This window comes from Bos mutus, chromosome 12, assembly GCF_027580195.1.
Source record: "Bos mutus isolate GX-2022 chromosome 12, NWIPB_WYAK_1.1, whole genome shotgun sequence".
Lineage (NCBI taxonomy): Eukaryota > Metazoa > Chordata > Mammalia > Artiodactyla > Bovidae > Bos > Bos mutus.
In genome coordinates this window covers 69,866,288-69,882,079 of record NC_091628.1, presented here as the reverse complement: position 1 = coordinate 69,882,079, position 15,792 = coordinate 69,866,288, and the positions used below count along the sequence as shown (strand labels likewise).

At 37.6% G+C, this 15,792-nt stretch overlaps 1 non-coding gene across 1 annotated transcript in view; it reads left to right on the top strand.

The window, feature by feature from the left end:
- LOC102287322 (ATP-binding cassette sub-family C member 4) overlaps positions 1-15,208 on the top strand; it is a 236,515-nt gene extending 221,307 nt beyond the window's left edge. The window contains exons 28-31 of the transcript XR_011466364.1: positions 8,047-8,217; positions 8,809-8,914; positions 14,435-14,569; positions 15,131-15,208. This is a non-coding gene — a transcript (ATP-binding cassette sub-family C member 4). The remainder of the gene's footprint in view (positions 1-8,046; positions 8,218-8,808; positions 8,915-14,434; positions 14,570-15,130) is intronic.
- Positions 15,209-15,792: the final 584 nt, after the last annotated feature.

Below are 15,792 nucleotides of genomic sequence, written 5' to 3'. Positions count from 1 at the left end.
AAGCCAAAGTGAAACTGTCAATCAAAACTAATACAGTTGACCTGAGAGTAAGGGGGCACCCATTTTACTCTTGTGGTGGATGCATGTTGATGTATGGCAAAACCAATGCAAAATTGTAAAGTAAAAATAATAATAATAATAAATTTAAAAAAAAGAACTTTAACTAAAAGGAAAAGATGCTTTTAAAATTTTTTTAAAGTCCTCTATTTCTGCCTCCTCATTCTCTCCTGTTAGAGATGAACATCCATAAGGGAGATAGCCCTATGGATGCTGTCCCTCTCATCATGGTTATTTTTCAAAATATGTTAAAAATATGTTTTTCAATTTCTGAAAAATAGCCAACTTACTATACACTGAAGAATGTTCATTAGAAGTTAGAGCACCTAAAAAAACAACAGCAGCTCTACAAATATATAGAGTAGTGCTTAAAGATGAAGCACTTTATCACTCAAAGATTAAAAGAGCACAGTAGATAAAACTCTGGAAAGGAATCAGCAGTGTGTTGCTTCCACTGAAAAAAACAAAACAGTTTTGATCCAGGAGTTTACAATTGAGAATATAGTATGTCATGTCAAAACTGTGCAGAAAACATCCAGTTATATGAACCGTTGATAGTATCTCTGTTAAAATACAAGTATGTCTCATCACACAGGAAGCCAAGATACAAAAATCTGGGCATCAGCAACCTGTACACGCACGGTTCAGTCCTTGCTATGGCGACAGGTCACAGGCCCATTTCCCAGGGCCTTGTATTTAGGTGAACAAGCTCCCCCTTTACTTAATTTACTGCTGGCTCTGCTCTGGTAATAGCTCTTCCCCATTTGCTGATTGCATTTCACTGTCTCTTTCCAGCCTACACCAGCCTTTCATTTTGAAAAGTAAGGGTTCACAAAATGTAGAAACCATCTTACATCTGTGTTAACCTTCTGTGAGGGACATTGACACCTGGTTGAGAAAGATGATTTATTTACTAGGTTATTTGAAAGTGTTTATGATGATAGAACTGAGGTGTCCTATAAGTTCAGCTTATTATTTTCAGTTTTGCTGTAGTTTATTATTTTCCCAAGCTCAAAAATGATCTGAACTATTCTATACAAGATATGTAATTTCAAATAGTTCTATTTTCTCTGTTTTTCTTAAATTACCAACTTTTTAAAAAAAAGTTTCCATAGTTTAAAGTTAGATATTATGATATCTTGGGGCCAGTTAATTGTTGTTATAAGGAATATATTTCTTTTACAATGATATTTAATGAGAAAATAGTATTATATAAAATTATGTATGGATTTATTTCCTATCTTATAGAAACAGGTTATGTCACAAGATAAGATGCACTTGTTGCTTCATTCATACTTCCAACAAATGTGTATTGAGAGTTTTTTGGATAGGTAGTGTTGCAGATTCTGGGGCTATCACAGTTACCAGAAGAGACAAAATCTCTATCCTTTTGGAGTTTATCTTCTTATAGAGAAGGTAAAAGAAAACCACCAAACCACCAATGTGTGTGAAATAAAGTCTCAGTATTGAAACATGCAGGGAGAAGAATAAAGTAGAACATGAGGAGAGGATAGCTGACAGCACTATTAACAATGGACAATATCTGTTTATCTCTTCTTATCAACCTCTGTTGTAGATTCTACACATACTGACTCACATTATACTCTAAAAATGTTAGGAGGAAGGAAGGAATACTACAATATTATAGTCTTATTTAGAGTTTAGGAAAAAAAATAAATAAATAAAAGTAGAGTTTAGGAAGCTAAGATAGATTAAGCTTAGGAAATTGCCCAATTGGCAGACCAGGCAGGACTTATGCCTAGTCTGTCTAGGTTCAAGGTCTCAATTTTCTGTTTTAAAACTTTCAAATCACAGGAATATGCAAGGAATGGTATGATGAATACATATATAACTTCACCAAAATTCACCATATAGTCTTTGTTTGTCAATACAAATGGTTTAGGATTTACATCATCTTCTGGCTTAGAAGGCCTATTAACATTTTATGACTCTTGACAAAGGTTTGTCAACTGTAAGACTTATTTTCTCTAAGAGTAATTATTTTAAGGTTTGGTTGATTTTTTTTTTTTGTATTTGCTTTCTCTCTTCTATCATCTATATTTTGCTGAACTGTTTGAAAGTAAGTTGCAGAAATTTTTTTTTAAGTTGCAACTCATCCTAAATATGTAAACATACACTTTTTAAAAACAAGAACATTCTCCTACATAACATTATACTAATATCTCACTCAAGAAATTTGATAGTAATATTACACTATTGGGCTTCCCTGATAGCTCAGTTAGTAAAGAATTTGCCTGCAATGCAGGAGACCTCAGTTGGATTCCTTGGTCTGGAAGATCTGCTGGAGAAGGGATAGGCTACCCACTCCAGTATTTTTTGGGCTTCCCTGTGGCTCAGCTGGTGAAGAATCCACCTGCAATGCGGGAGACCTGGGTTCGATCCCTGAGTTGGGAAGATCCCCTGGAGAAGGGAAAGTTTACCTACTCCAGTATTCTGGCCTGGAGAATTCTATAGACTGTTGTCCATGGGGTCTCAAAGAGTTGGATATGACTGAGCGACTTTCACTTCACTTCGCTGCATTACACTATTATCTGATATGTTTTCAGATTCTCCAGTTGTAACTCCTAGTTATTGTTTACTGTCTCTTTTGTCTTTTTTTCCATTTAAATAATTATAACTTGTTTATATGATTACACTACAAAAGGTCTTATATTTATAGTATTGTCAACCATCTCTGATCCATAAATGAAATTAGAGTCTCAGAAAACCATGTGTTCTGGAAAACATTTTCACCTCACAACAGCTTATTCCTTGTCAGGCATATGTAGACAACTTGAAGGAAAGTAAAAAAAACAGATTAGTGGTGAGATATCACCTGAGTCACCAATAGGTTTGAGGTTATTTCCTCACAGTCATGATGTCAGTCTTAAGAAAGACCAGTTTGCATTTACAAGGATTTCCAAAGTCAACTAAGAAGGAAAATTGAGAAAGTCTTGCCAGTGTTACACTCTATCAGTCCCATCACTTGAGTTTAGATTTATGGAATATGTTTCATAGAATATTCAGTAAAGCCTCTTCCTTGTAATGAGGTGGCGGAGGTGGGGGTGATTAAGCTGACTTTCATTTGATAATTTTCAATGCAGCCATTTATCTCATAATCCATATCTTATCCTTCAGATTTTGCATATCTTTCAAGCTATCACTAAATACTAATACCATGTTTAATCCTTACTCAGAATTCCCATTTCTATGGATTAGACTTTCATAAGGAACACAATTCAGGATAACATCCATGGAAGTACTCCAGCATTTAGGATACCATGAAAACATTGCCCACTCACTCTGGTGTTTTGTAATTTGCCTTTGTAATTCTGTGTACACTAATTGGCCATCACTCATCAATCTTTAATCCTTTAATTTGAAGTGTATTTACTCTCTGTTCTCTAATTTCAAGCACAGTCTGAATTTTGTTCTTAATCTATAATATTTCTCCAAAACAAATATTCAAGAGTTGATTTTAAGGTTTGGTGCCATCCTCCAAAGGTGTTAGATAAAAACTCCTTCCTAGGGCAGAGGTGTAATGGTTTTACAGATTATCTTTGGGTCAAAGTTAAAAAGGCCATTTTTTTTTTCTTACAATTTTGATTTTATTCAGGATAGATTAAATGTGGACAAAAGCACTCACAATGAAATCTTTTACTAGTTTTATTCTGACAGTTTCAGTCTGGGGTAAATAACTTCTTGTGTTGTGGTCTTGTTTTCCTGAATTTTCACTGAAAAACATTTATGAAATTATTCAAAGAAGACATACAGATGGCCAATAGACACATGAAAAGATGCTCAGCATTATTAATTATTAGAAAAATGCAAATCAAAACCACAATGAGGTACAAACTCATACCAGTCAGAATGGCTATCATCAAAAAGTTTATAAATAATAAATGCTAGAGAAGATGTAGGAAAAAAGGAACTCCAACACACTGCTGTGTGTGTGTATGCTCAGTCATGTTTGACTTTTGGCATCCCTATGAACTGTAGCCTGCCAGACTCTTCTGTCCACAGGATTTTCCAGGCAGGAATACTGGAGTGGGTTGTTATTTCCTTCTCCAGAGGATCTTCCTGACCCAGGATCAAACCCACATTTCTTTCATCTCCTGCATTGGTAGCTGGATTTTTTACCATTGAGCCACTTGGGAAATCCCCAAGACACTGTTGGTGGGAATGTAAATTGATGTGTGGAAAACAGTATGGAGGTTCCTTAAAAAACTAAAAATAGAGCTACCACATGATCCAGCAATTATACTCCTGTGTATATATCTGGGGAAAATGGAAATACTAATTTGAAAAGAACATGCACCCCAGGGTTCATTGCTGCACTATTTGCAATAGCCAAGATATAGAAGGAACTCAAGTTTCTGTCAACAGACAAGACAACATCTTTTGAAGATATGGCAACATACACACATAAATATATAAAACACACATATTTTATATGTGTATATGTATGCATATTGTGTTATACAGACATAAAAAGCAATGAAATATTGCCATTTGCAGCAACATGGATAGACCTAGAAAATCATCCTAAGTGAAGTCAGAGAAAGACAAATATTATATGATATCACTTATATGTGGATTCTAAAAAATAAAGCAAACTAATATATATATATATAAAGAAACAGACTCACAGACATAGAAAATAAACTTATGGTTACCAAAGGGGAAAGAGAGGGATTAATCAGGAATATGAAATTCACAGATACAAACTACTATACATAAAATAGAGAAGCAACAAGGATTTACTGTATAGCACAGGGAACTAGAGTACCTTACAGTAAGGGATTAGATCTGATAGACAGAGTGCCTGAAGAACTATGGATGGAGGTTCATGACATTGTACAGGAGGCGGTGATCAAAACCATCCCTAATAAAAAGAAATACAAAAAGGCAAAATTGTTGCCTGAGGAGGCCTTACAAATAGCTGAGAAAAAGTGAAAGGCTAAGGAGAAAAGGAAATGTATACTCATCTGAATGAAGAGTTCCAAAGAATAACAAGGAGAGATAAGGAAGTCTTCTAAGTGAAAAATGGAGAAGGAAATGGCAACCCACTCCAGTATTCTTGCCTGGAGAATCCCATGGATGGAGGACCTTGGTGGGCTACAGTCCATGGGTCACAAAGAGTCAGACAGGACTGAGTGACTTCACTTTCACTTCACTTAAGTGAAAAATGAAAAGAAAAAAGTAAAACAATAGAATGGGAAAGACTAGAGATTGCTTCAAGAAAATTGAAGATACAAAGGGAACATTTCATCAAAGATGGGCACAATAAAGGACAGAAATGGTATGGACCTAACAGAAGTAGAAGATATTAAGGAAAGGTGGCAAGAATACACAGAAGAACTATACAAGAACTATAGAAGATCTTAATGACCCAGATAACCATGATGGTGTGATCCCTCACCTAGAGCCAGACATCCTGGACTGTGAAGTCAAATGGGCCTTAGGATGCATCACTATGAACAAAGGTAGTGGAGGTGATGGAATTCCAGTTGAACTATTTCAAATCCTAAAAGATGATGCTGTTAAAGTGCTGCACTCAATTTGCCAACAAATTTGTAAAACTTAGTAGTGGCCACAGGACTGGGAAAGGTCAGTTTTCATTCAAATCCCAAAGAAAGGCAATGCCAAAGAATGTCCAAACTACTTCACAGTTGCACTCATCTTACATGCTAGTAAAGTAATCCTCAAAATTCTCCAAACCAGGCTTCAACAGTAAGTGAACTGTAAACTTCCAGATGTTCAAGCTGGATTTAAAAAGGCAGAGGGACCACAGATCAAATTGCCAACATCTGTTGGATCATTGAAAAAGCAAGAGAGTTTCAGAAAAATGTCTACTTTTGCTTTATTGACTATGCCAGAGCCTTTGATTTTGTGGATCACAACAAACTGTGGAAAATTCTGAAAGAGATGGGAATACCAGACCACCTGACCTGCCTCCTGAGAAATCTGTATTCAGGTCAAGAAGGAACAGTTAGACCCAGACATGGAAAAATGGACTGGTTCCAAATTGGGAAAAGAGTATGTCAAGACTGTATATTGTCACCCTGCTAATTTACTTACATGCAGAGTACATCATGTGAGATGCTGGGCTGGATGAAGCACACATTGGAATCAAGATTTCTAGGAGAAATATCAATAATCTCAGATATACAGATGACACCACCCTTAAAGCAGAAAGTGAAGAAGAACAAAAGCACCTCTTGATGAAAGTGAAAAAGGAGAGTGAAAAAGCTGTCTTACAACTCAACATTCAAAAAACAAAGATCATGGCATCTGGTCCCATCACTTCATGACAAATAGATGTGGAAACAATGAAAACAGTGACAGACTTTATTTTTTAGGCTACAAAATCACTGCAGATGGTGACTGCAGCCATGAAATTAAAAGACAATTTGCTCCTTGAAAGAAAAACTATGACCAACCTAGACAGCATATTAAAAAGCAGAGACATTACTTTGCTGACAAAGATCTGTCTAGTCAAAGCTATGGTTTTTCCAGCAGTCATGTATGGATGTAAGAGTTGGACCATAAAGAAAACTGAGCCCCAAAGAATTGATGTTTTTGTACTGTGGTGTTGGAGAAGACTCTTGAGAGTCCCTTGGACTGCAAGGAGATCCAACCAGGCCATCCTAAAGGAAATCAGTCCTGGGTGTTCATTGGAAGGACTGATGCTGAAGCTGAAACTCTAATACTTTGGCCACCTGATGTGAAGGGCTGACTCATTTGAAATGACCCTGATTCTGGGAAAGATTGAAGGCAGGAGGAGGAGATGAGGACAGAGGATGAGGTGGTTGGATGGCATCACCAACTTGATGGACATGAGTTTGAGCAGGCTTGGGGAGTTGGTGATGGACACTGATGATGGAAGCCTGGTGCACTGCAATCCATGGGGTGGCAAAGAGTCATACAGGACTGAGGAACTAAACTGAACTGACTGATAGTAAATTACAGTGGAAAATAATCTGAAGGAAATATATATATATATATATATATATATATATATATATAAACTGATTCACTTTGCTGTATACCTGAAACTAAAATAATATAGTAAATAAATTACAGTTAAAAAAAAACTTTTCAAAATTATAACATTGAAGAAAACACACTTGACTTGTTCACAATTATAGGATTAAACATGAGAAAGAATCATCACCAAAATAGCTCTGGTTTTACAGATCTATGAGGTACAATTTGCCATTATTTGAATTTATTTTTTTAGACATTTGGACTTTCCAAAATGGTAAAGTGCTGATAAGATTATATATTTAGAGAACCATACTTCATACAATTAATATATATATGTTTTTATTTATTTATATATTTAATTTTGCCTGGAAAATCCCAAGGACAGAGGAGCCTTTATGGGGTGTAAAGCAACTCACTTTCACTTTCAAAATTGGAGAAGGAAATGGCAACCCACTCTATTTTTGGGACAGAGGAGCCTAGTGGGCTGTCTCATGGGGTCTCACAGAGTCAGACACGACTGAAGCGACTTAGCAGCAGCAGCAGTGTAGTAGAAAGTGAAGTTGCTCAAATAATACTGAGAGAAATGGACTGTAGCCTACCATGCCCCTCCGTCCGTGGGAGTTTTTTGGCAAGAATACTTTCTTTTTCTTCTCCAGGAGATCTAATCAGGGATCGAACCCAGGTCTCCGGTTGTGACGACATCTGAACTACCAGGGAGCTCAACCTTTTTTGTCAAATCTATTTTTGGGAAATTTGACTCATCCATAGAGTCCTTTAAACTTTTCTGTTCAAATCGTACTGAGAGAAATAGCTTAGTTTTTTGACTTTCTTTGGAAAGACCTTCTCCTTCCTCTTTGGAAAGAGTTCTCCCCATTACTGGCTGTACATGTAAGATACATAAGAAGTCCTGAGGACATCAAAGCTCTAATGTCTAAGAGGCTTGTCTACTTCAGTATTTGTTTGTTTAAGAAAATGTCATTCTTCTTTCTATATGCACAGGTTCAACTTAAAGAAATCATCGAAGAGCTTCCTGATAAAATGGATACTGAATTAGTAGAATCTGGATCGAACTTAAGTGTTGGGCAAAAACAACTGGTGTGCCTTGCCAGGAATATTCTGAAAAAATCAGATATTGATTATTGATGAAGCCACAGCACATGTGGATCCAAGGTATGGAGCTGAGATTCATGAAACATGGAATCTGAATTTTAAATATAGTAAATGGGAAATATTTAATGATGTTGAGAAATGTTTTTTATGTGCTCTATTTGCCCCAAAGACATCTCCTGATAACAATAATTCCAGAAAACAAAGGAAGAAATCAAAATGTGGTAATAATGTTATTATCAGGCATCCTGAGAGAGCTAGATTTGTAAATCCAGCTCCTGATAGTTTCAAGTAATTTGGCAGGAAGACAACTTTCCATTGTTTTATGAAAAATAGTAAGTTTCCAAGTAGACTTTCCCCTGGGTTGGGAAGATTTCATGGAGCAGGAAATGGCAACCCACTCCAGTATTTTTGCCTGGGAAATCCCATGGACAGAAGAGCCTGGTGGGCTATAATCCATGAGGTTGCAAAAGAGTCAGACACAATTTAGCAACTAAACAACAACAATAAAGACTTTTTATACTTAGTGTTTCAAGAGCAGGATTATGTCTTAACTATTGATTATTAAAAGCATAAAAATATCATGTGATATTTTCAAGTCTTAAGTCTGCTTTTCCTGTCTTTACTTAACAAAATGCAATTCTTTGATTCCAGCACTGATGAGTTAATACAAAAAAAGATCCGTGAGAAATTTGCACAGTGTACTGTGCTAACCATCGCACACAGGTTGAGCACCATTATTGACAGTGACAGGATAATGGTAAGGCCCTCACCTATGGGATTTCCATTGTCTCCATTTACCTTCAATTTTAAAATTTATTCTTCCTTGTAAAACTTGATTAAAACTTCTAATTAATTAATTATTTTTTTTTTCATCCTTGACAATAACTCAAGTACTTAAGTGTAGTTTCAGAATGTACTATTAAATAATACATTCAGTAATGTTTAGGAATAGGAAACAGTAATTTCTTATTTAAAAGTTTATTTGAATTTCTGTTTTTTTTTTTTTTTTTAAGGTATCCAACCATGAAAATATTCCAAACTCACAATGCGACTTCAGATTTCAGAGTGGTGCAGCAAAGTCATTTTTACTGTGTCACAGTTCTTTCAGCATTTTTGTATTCCCTTAATAAAAACAGCATTTCATTACACTGCCAGGCAGTTGTTAGGTGAAGTTGAAGAATTTCCCAATTGATGGGACATTCACAATATGTGCTCTCAGAGAGGAGGCATTGAGGAGAAAAGGCCTAATGAGAAAAAGTATTTAAACAGAAAGGATTTAATAAAGAAAATTTGTTATGTAGGAAATGGAGGACTGGAAAAATGAATCACTGGGGTAATAATTTTAGGAAGAAATGACTATGTCCTAAGACAGATCTCCAGACCTAAGACTCAGAGAAGAAGTCTTATGAGTCAGTGCTGAGACCTCCAGTTCAGTTCAGTTCAGTACAGAAATTAAAAGATGCTTACTCCTTGGAAGGAAAGTTATGACCAAACTAGATAGCATATTCAAAAGCAAAGACATTACTTTGCCAACAAAGGTCTGTCTAGTCAAGGCTATGGTTTTTCCAGTGGTCATGTAGGGATGTGAGAGTTGGACTGTGAAGAAAGCTGAGTGCGGAAGAATTGATGCTTTTGAACTGTGGTATTGGAGAAGACTCTTGAGAGTCCCTTTGACTGTAAGGAGATCCAACCAATCCATTCTAAAGGAGATCAGTCCTGGGTGTTCATTGAAAGGACTGATGCTAAAGATGAAACTCCAATACTTAGGCCACCTCATGCGAAGAGTTGACTCATTGGAAAAGACTCTGATGCTGGGAGGGATTAGGGGCAGGAGGAGAAGGGGATGACAAAGGATGAGATGGCTGGATGGCATCACTGACTAGATGGACGTGAGTTTGAGTGAACTCCGGGAGTTGGTGATGGACAGGGAGGCCTGGTGTGCTGTAATTCATGGGGTCGCAAAGAGTCGGACATGACTGAGCAACCTCCAAGGGGAGGTCATTGTCTAACTACTGATCATATTTGTGAGTAAGCATGATGAGGCTAGTTCTCCATGTGCTGATAGAAGCTGGGGTTATGTTGCAGAAGTAGCAGAAAGGAGGGAGACCATTTGCTCTGTTTCCCACCTTCCTCCTCCCTCTAGTGCCCCCTACTGGCAGAACCTCACAAAGGGCCAGCAGGCCAAAGAGCCTCTGAAATAGGATTTGCAGAGACAACTTCTGCATCACAGATGAAAGTGTAGAAAGAAAGGCAGATGGAGATTGAGTGACTGTAGATGAACAACTAGCAAGTCTCTCTCTCTTTTTTTTTTTTTTACTAGCAAGTCTCTTATACAATGTATCCAGGCATTGCAGACACAGCAAGCTCCAAACTTTGGTCTCTGGATGTCTGTCTAGTGTCTTTCTTTCAGGTTTGTTTGGCTCTTTCTTCCTTAGTAATTTAATATTTTCTTCCTTAGTTTTATCTCCTCCATTTCTTTCTCCCTTCATTTTCTCTCTTTTTCTTTCTATTCTCTCTCTTTTGTTCTTCCCTTCTGTTGCTTGCTGAGTTTCAATAGATTTTAGGTTGTGGCTTATTAAATGACAAGGAAATCATCCCTCAAAGGAAAAACCTTTGGCAACAAATAAGCCCAAAAGAAGCAAGGTATTTTCAGCCTAACCTAGTCTGGTCAATGAGCTTATTTCACCCACTGTATAAATACTAGTCATCACAAGACTCCAGAGTATACAATTGATGCTGATTAGTGATGAAGTAAATAGATAAAGAAGGCCTGCACAATGCACAAGAGGCAGCAGATGGAGTTAACCAGTGATTTTGATGTTCCACACTAAACAGGTAATAATCAGGAATAAATGGTCAGTAATACCTCAAATTCCTTATGTCCAATGATATAATGGAGCTTTTGACTTCTTAGGTAGTTTCTAGAAAATCACCTCCCACCCTCCTCCCCATGCATTGTCAGGTGGGATCATCAGTGGGGACACTGAATAGATACCAGACTGTCAGCACTGAGGCAGTGCCTGTAGCCTCACTCCCCTGATCTGAATATGCACAGAAGTGAGCTCTGTGGAAGCAGATGACAGGAGTCGGGGATTGCCAACCAAAGGGATGCTCTAGGCTCCAAGCAGTGCAGCTGGTCACAGGACAAGAACATCTCAGTAAGAAGTAGGCTTCTCCTGCAGAGTTTGTGAGGGACCGGGTGACAATCCAAGATTGTAGAACAGTGACTCTTAGAATCCAGAGATGTTTAGCATGGAGCATCTTTAGTCACTCATTTTGTGTTCTTGAATGCTAATGGGAAAAGTAACCTTTTCCTTCTACTCTTTACCTGTCACTTTGTTATTTCTTATCTCTCAGCATTGCATTTCTATACTGTTCTCACTTCTTCCACAGTAAGTGAATGATGCTGTGAACTTTACCTGTTTCAAGCCCTTTTTCAGGTTTTTCTTTCACCCTGTCCTTGCCTTCCACCTCTCCCTGCAGCCACCCCATTGTCATTGAAGGCATCCTACCAATAAAAATGAATTAAATTATCTTGCATTGGGTCCATTTAGGTTTTATGTCTAGGACAACTAGCTGGAATATCAGCAGATACAGAAGCCAGATAAACACATCTTTATTGCATTTATATAACTGAATTAGATAATATAATGTATTTTTCCTAAACCTACTAGAGAGTGACAAGCAATTTGAGGTTGGTATTCATTGGGGTTGAGAGTTGAGGGATTCTTGTCACACTAAATTGAATGTGTGGTTTACTTTATAGTTTAACTTGAGTTAAGGGAAGAATGGAGATATACCTGGAGATTACAGGAGACTTTTAATTTCAAGATTAAAGGGTTTTAAAATTAAAAAAGTTAATACTATACATATTTTTTCTGTACACAAAGAAAAAAATTATAGTTGTTTATGTCAATTTGTTCTGAAATATCTAGAATCTTTGATCAAAGCTGTAAATGTAAAGGCTAAGTTGGTAAAATTCTGTTCCTGGCATTTTTCAGTCTGGGTCCCATCTCAGCTCTTGTTGCCTGACATGAGTCTGAGCTGCACTAAACTCTTGCTCCTTTCAACTCTCCCTCCTCTCTGACTGTCCTTTTTCTTTCTTTTATTCCGATATTTGATGTAAATGAGTTTCAGTCCTCAACCCTGCTTTGTCCCTCCCTCATTTCCCCTCTCACTCTCCCTCTTGGCCACAGTCATCAATCTGGGGCATGTCGTCCTCCAGGTCCACATTGCTATTCCCCATGCCAGCTGGACTCATTCTCCAAAGCTCCTGATCTCATCCTATAGCCTTGACAGATTATACCATCGGGTAGTCACTCATTCATGTCCTGAATTTAGTTTCCTTTCATTTAACTTCCAATGAGCATGTATTAAGTGCCTGTTACCTGTCATGTACAATGCCAGGGGCCTGAGATGCAACACCAAACAAGGGAGATTGCATACCCTGCACTTAAGGAGATGCCAGTCTCACCTCTAGCCCTCTTGACTTAGGTTATTCCCTGTGTCTGGAATGACCATTGTCCACCCACCCACCCCCACTTCTGCATGTTCACGTCTATCCATTCTTCAAGGCCCAGTTCATTGCCCGATCTCCTCCTTGAAGTTCATACTCAGAACCTCTGACAGAAGTCATCTTTTCTGTTACTAAACTCCTTTTTATTTTTTTCTCTTGCATTGTAGACATTTGAGGATTTCCTTCTCTCTCTCCTCTCAGGACAGGCTCCCTGAAGGCAGGGGCTGTGACTCACTTGTGTTTGGCTCTTCCACATCATCTAGCATAGTGACAGGAATACAATTAAATGTGTAATAAATATTTGCTGAATAATTCAGAAATTAATGAAAAATTTTCTTGTGTTCTTCAAATGTGTTTTGCCTATGTGTTACTTAACTCTTTATTAATCTTGAAAGCTAAATCAGATTTGTTTTATTTTTATGTGAATATATAAGAGGTACAGAGTAAATAATTTGAGCCTGAGTGTAATAAAATTGCAGTAGAAAGTAGGGGAAATATTTATGCTTATGGGCATATTTGTTTAATTTATATATAAAGCTAGTATAAAGTCTTCAGTTCAGTCTCTCAGTCATGTCTGATCTTTGCAACCCCATGAACCACAGCACTCCAGGCCTCTTTGTCCATCACCAACTCCTGGAATTTACCCAAACTTATGTCCATTGAGTCAATGATGCCACCCAAACACCTCATCCACTGTCGTCCCCTTCTCTTCCTGCCCTCAATCTTTCCCAGCATCAGAGTCTTTTCAAATAAGTCAGCTCTTCACATCAGGTGGCCAAAATATTGGAGTTTCAGCTTCAGCATCAGTCCTTCCAATGAATATTCAGCACTGATTTCCTTTAGGATGGACTGGTTGGATCTCCTTGCAGTCCAAGGGACTCTCAAGAGTCTTCTCCAACACCACAATTCAAAAGCAATTCTTTGGTGCTCAGCTTTCTTTATAGTCCAACTCTCACATGCATACATGACTACTGGAAAAATTGCTTCTTTAGTCTTACTCAAAGAGAAAATTGGATTTCTAGATATTTCTTCAATGCAGAGAGATTATACTAAAACTGCTTATGTAGCAACTCTTTTTTGTCAGGCTTTCACTCTCAGGATAATAAACTACAACCAAAACCAACTTTCAGAAGCACTTTAACCTCACTGACAAGGGATTCAGCCCCAAAGAGGTGACAAATCTGGGAAACATTCAGCCCCAAAGAGCTGTCAGACTGTTGTCTGATTTATAATCTGGCAAGCATTTACTTTTTTAAGAGTCCACAACTGTTTTGCTCAGTGTTTTTAAACCAACTTGACAGTTAATTTGCTGTCAAGTCACTGTTGTCTGATTTATATGATACCACTGTACTTTTTAGATAAATTGAATTTGATTTTCTTGAATTAAGAAATTTCCCAGCTCTGAATGTCTGTATAAACAACCCTCAAATCTCAGAGTCTGAAAGCTAAAAATACTAATCATAACAACCCCAAATGCCTTTGACAGAATATAAATGATATAGATTGCTAAGTGCCTGTAATCATAGTCTAAAACTTTGATTTTCTTCTATTCCTATAACATTATAATAGTAAAACATTAGGTTAGGGCTTGATCTACTAGTAACCTCAGGTAATCAAACTATTTAAATAGCAGCCAGTCTTACCACCCAAATAGATTCTCTGTATTCTCCCTGTCCTGCCCCTTTCTGAAATATTGTTGGAGTTATTATAAGTTACTGTGAAACATTGTTTACTAACAGATTTCTTTGTGCTGCTTAACAGGTTTTGGATTCAGGAAAACTGGAAGAATATGGTGAGCCATGTGTTTTGCTGCAAAATAGAGACGGCCTGTTTTACAAGATGGTGCAACAACAGGGCAAGGCCAAGGCCGCTGCCCTCACTGAAACAGCAAAACAGGTGAGCCCACTGTGGGGAGTTGTAATTAAAATTTATCTGCACAGTTCACTCTTCACAATTTGGTAGCAGGGTTCCAGTAACAAGCTCTCTGTGTCCTTTTCAATCATACGCCTCCAGAGACAAAACTTCATGAATGGATCTTTACATGTTGCAGGTGGAAGCCAGGTCTGCTGGGACTCTGCAGAAGCAGTGGGGATGGGGTCAGGATGTGTGCATGCACGTGCACCTGAGAGAGATTTTGGATTGGACTTGGCACACATTTAGACTCTGGGTTCAGATTCTCACAGAGCACAGGACACCCATTTTGCAGACCTTTCACATTCATTCTGATTGGTGCTCAGCACATTTGTGATACAAATTCTGTCAAAGAATATCCAGGAAATTTGAGAGTTTAAGGGAACAAATTTGGAGTATTTTGATTATAGGAAAATCTTTCAGGGAAAGGTGTAGGTCTCTTCTGTGTTCTGATCTGTAAATAAAACTCCTACCTGATACTGTCACTTTCTCTCTAATTCTTTGTTATTTTGAATTAGGTGCATTTGCCCCCCATGCTTTCTCTAGCTTACGGAAAATGAAATTGTCATCAGGACAAATCAAGAACTCACAACACCTTCACACTGTAGTCTGAATGGTGCCTGAAGGTTTACAGAGCACTTTCTCAGAGATGAGGTGTGTGAAGCACTAAGCACTGTGTGTGGTGTGAGGAAGGGGCTCGATGGGCAACACTCAGGTCATGTGGTTTTGTACTGAAAAATTTAGTCTTTGTTTCCAATGCTGAATGAGAATAATGAAGACAAATTTCAAAGATTAAAGGAAAGAAATTTGTTAATTTGCTAGCAAATGAGTAGGATAGCAGACTAATTTTTTAAGAACTATCATCCTGCCTTCTAAGAGACAGCAGGTGTATTTAAAGAAAAGTTTTAGGGTGCCTATATGATGGGTGTCACATATAGTTGATTTTTTTTTTAGGATAGCTATTTCCATGATGTTATCCCTGGTCATTTTGGTCCCCTGGTCCCAGTCAAAATGTTCCTGTTTTGATATTTTTTGCTTTGCTGACTTCATGGCCTTGGGTTTCTGTGGTTATGACAAGAGGAACAAGCAGAAATGGAAAGAATGCCTGCACAGAGGTCTGGTTTAAGGAACTTAGTCATTGTCATGAAGCTGCCTGAAATTATTTCTGGAACAAGGTGAGAGTGGGGTTGATGGAAGGATGGAAGGAG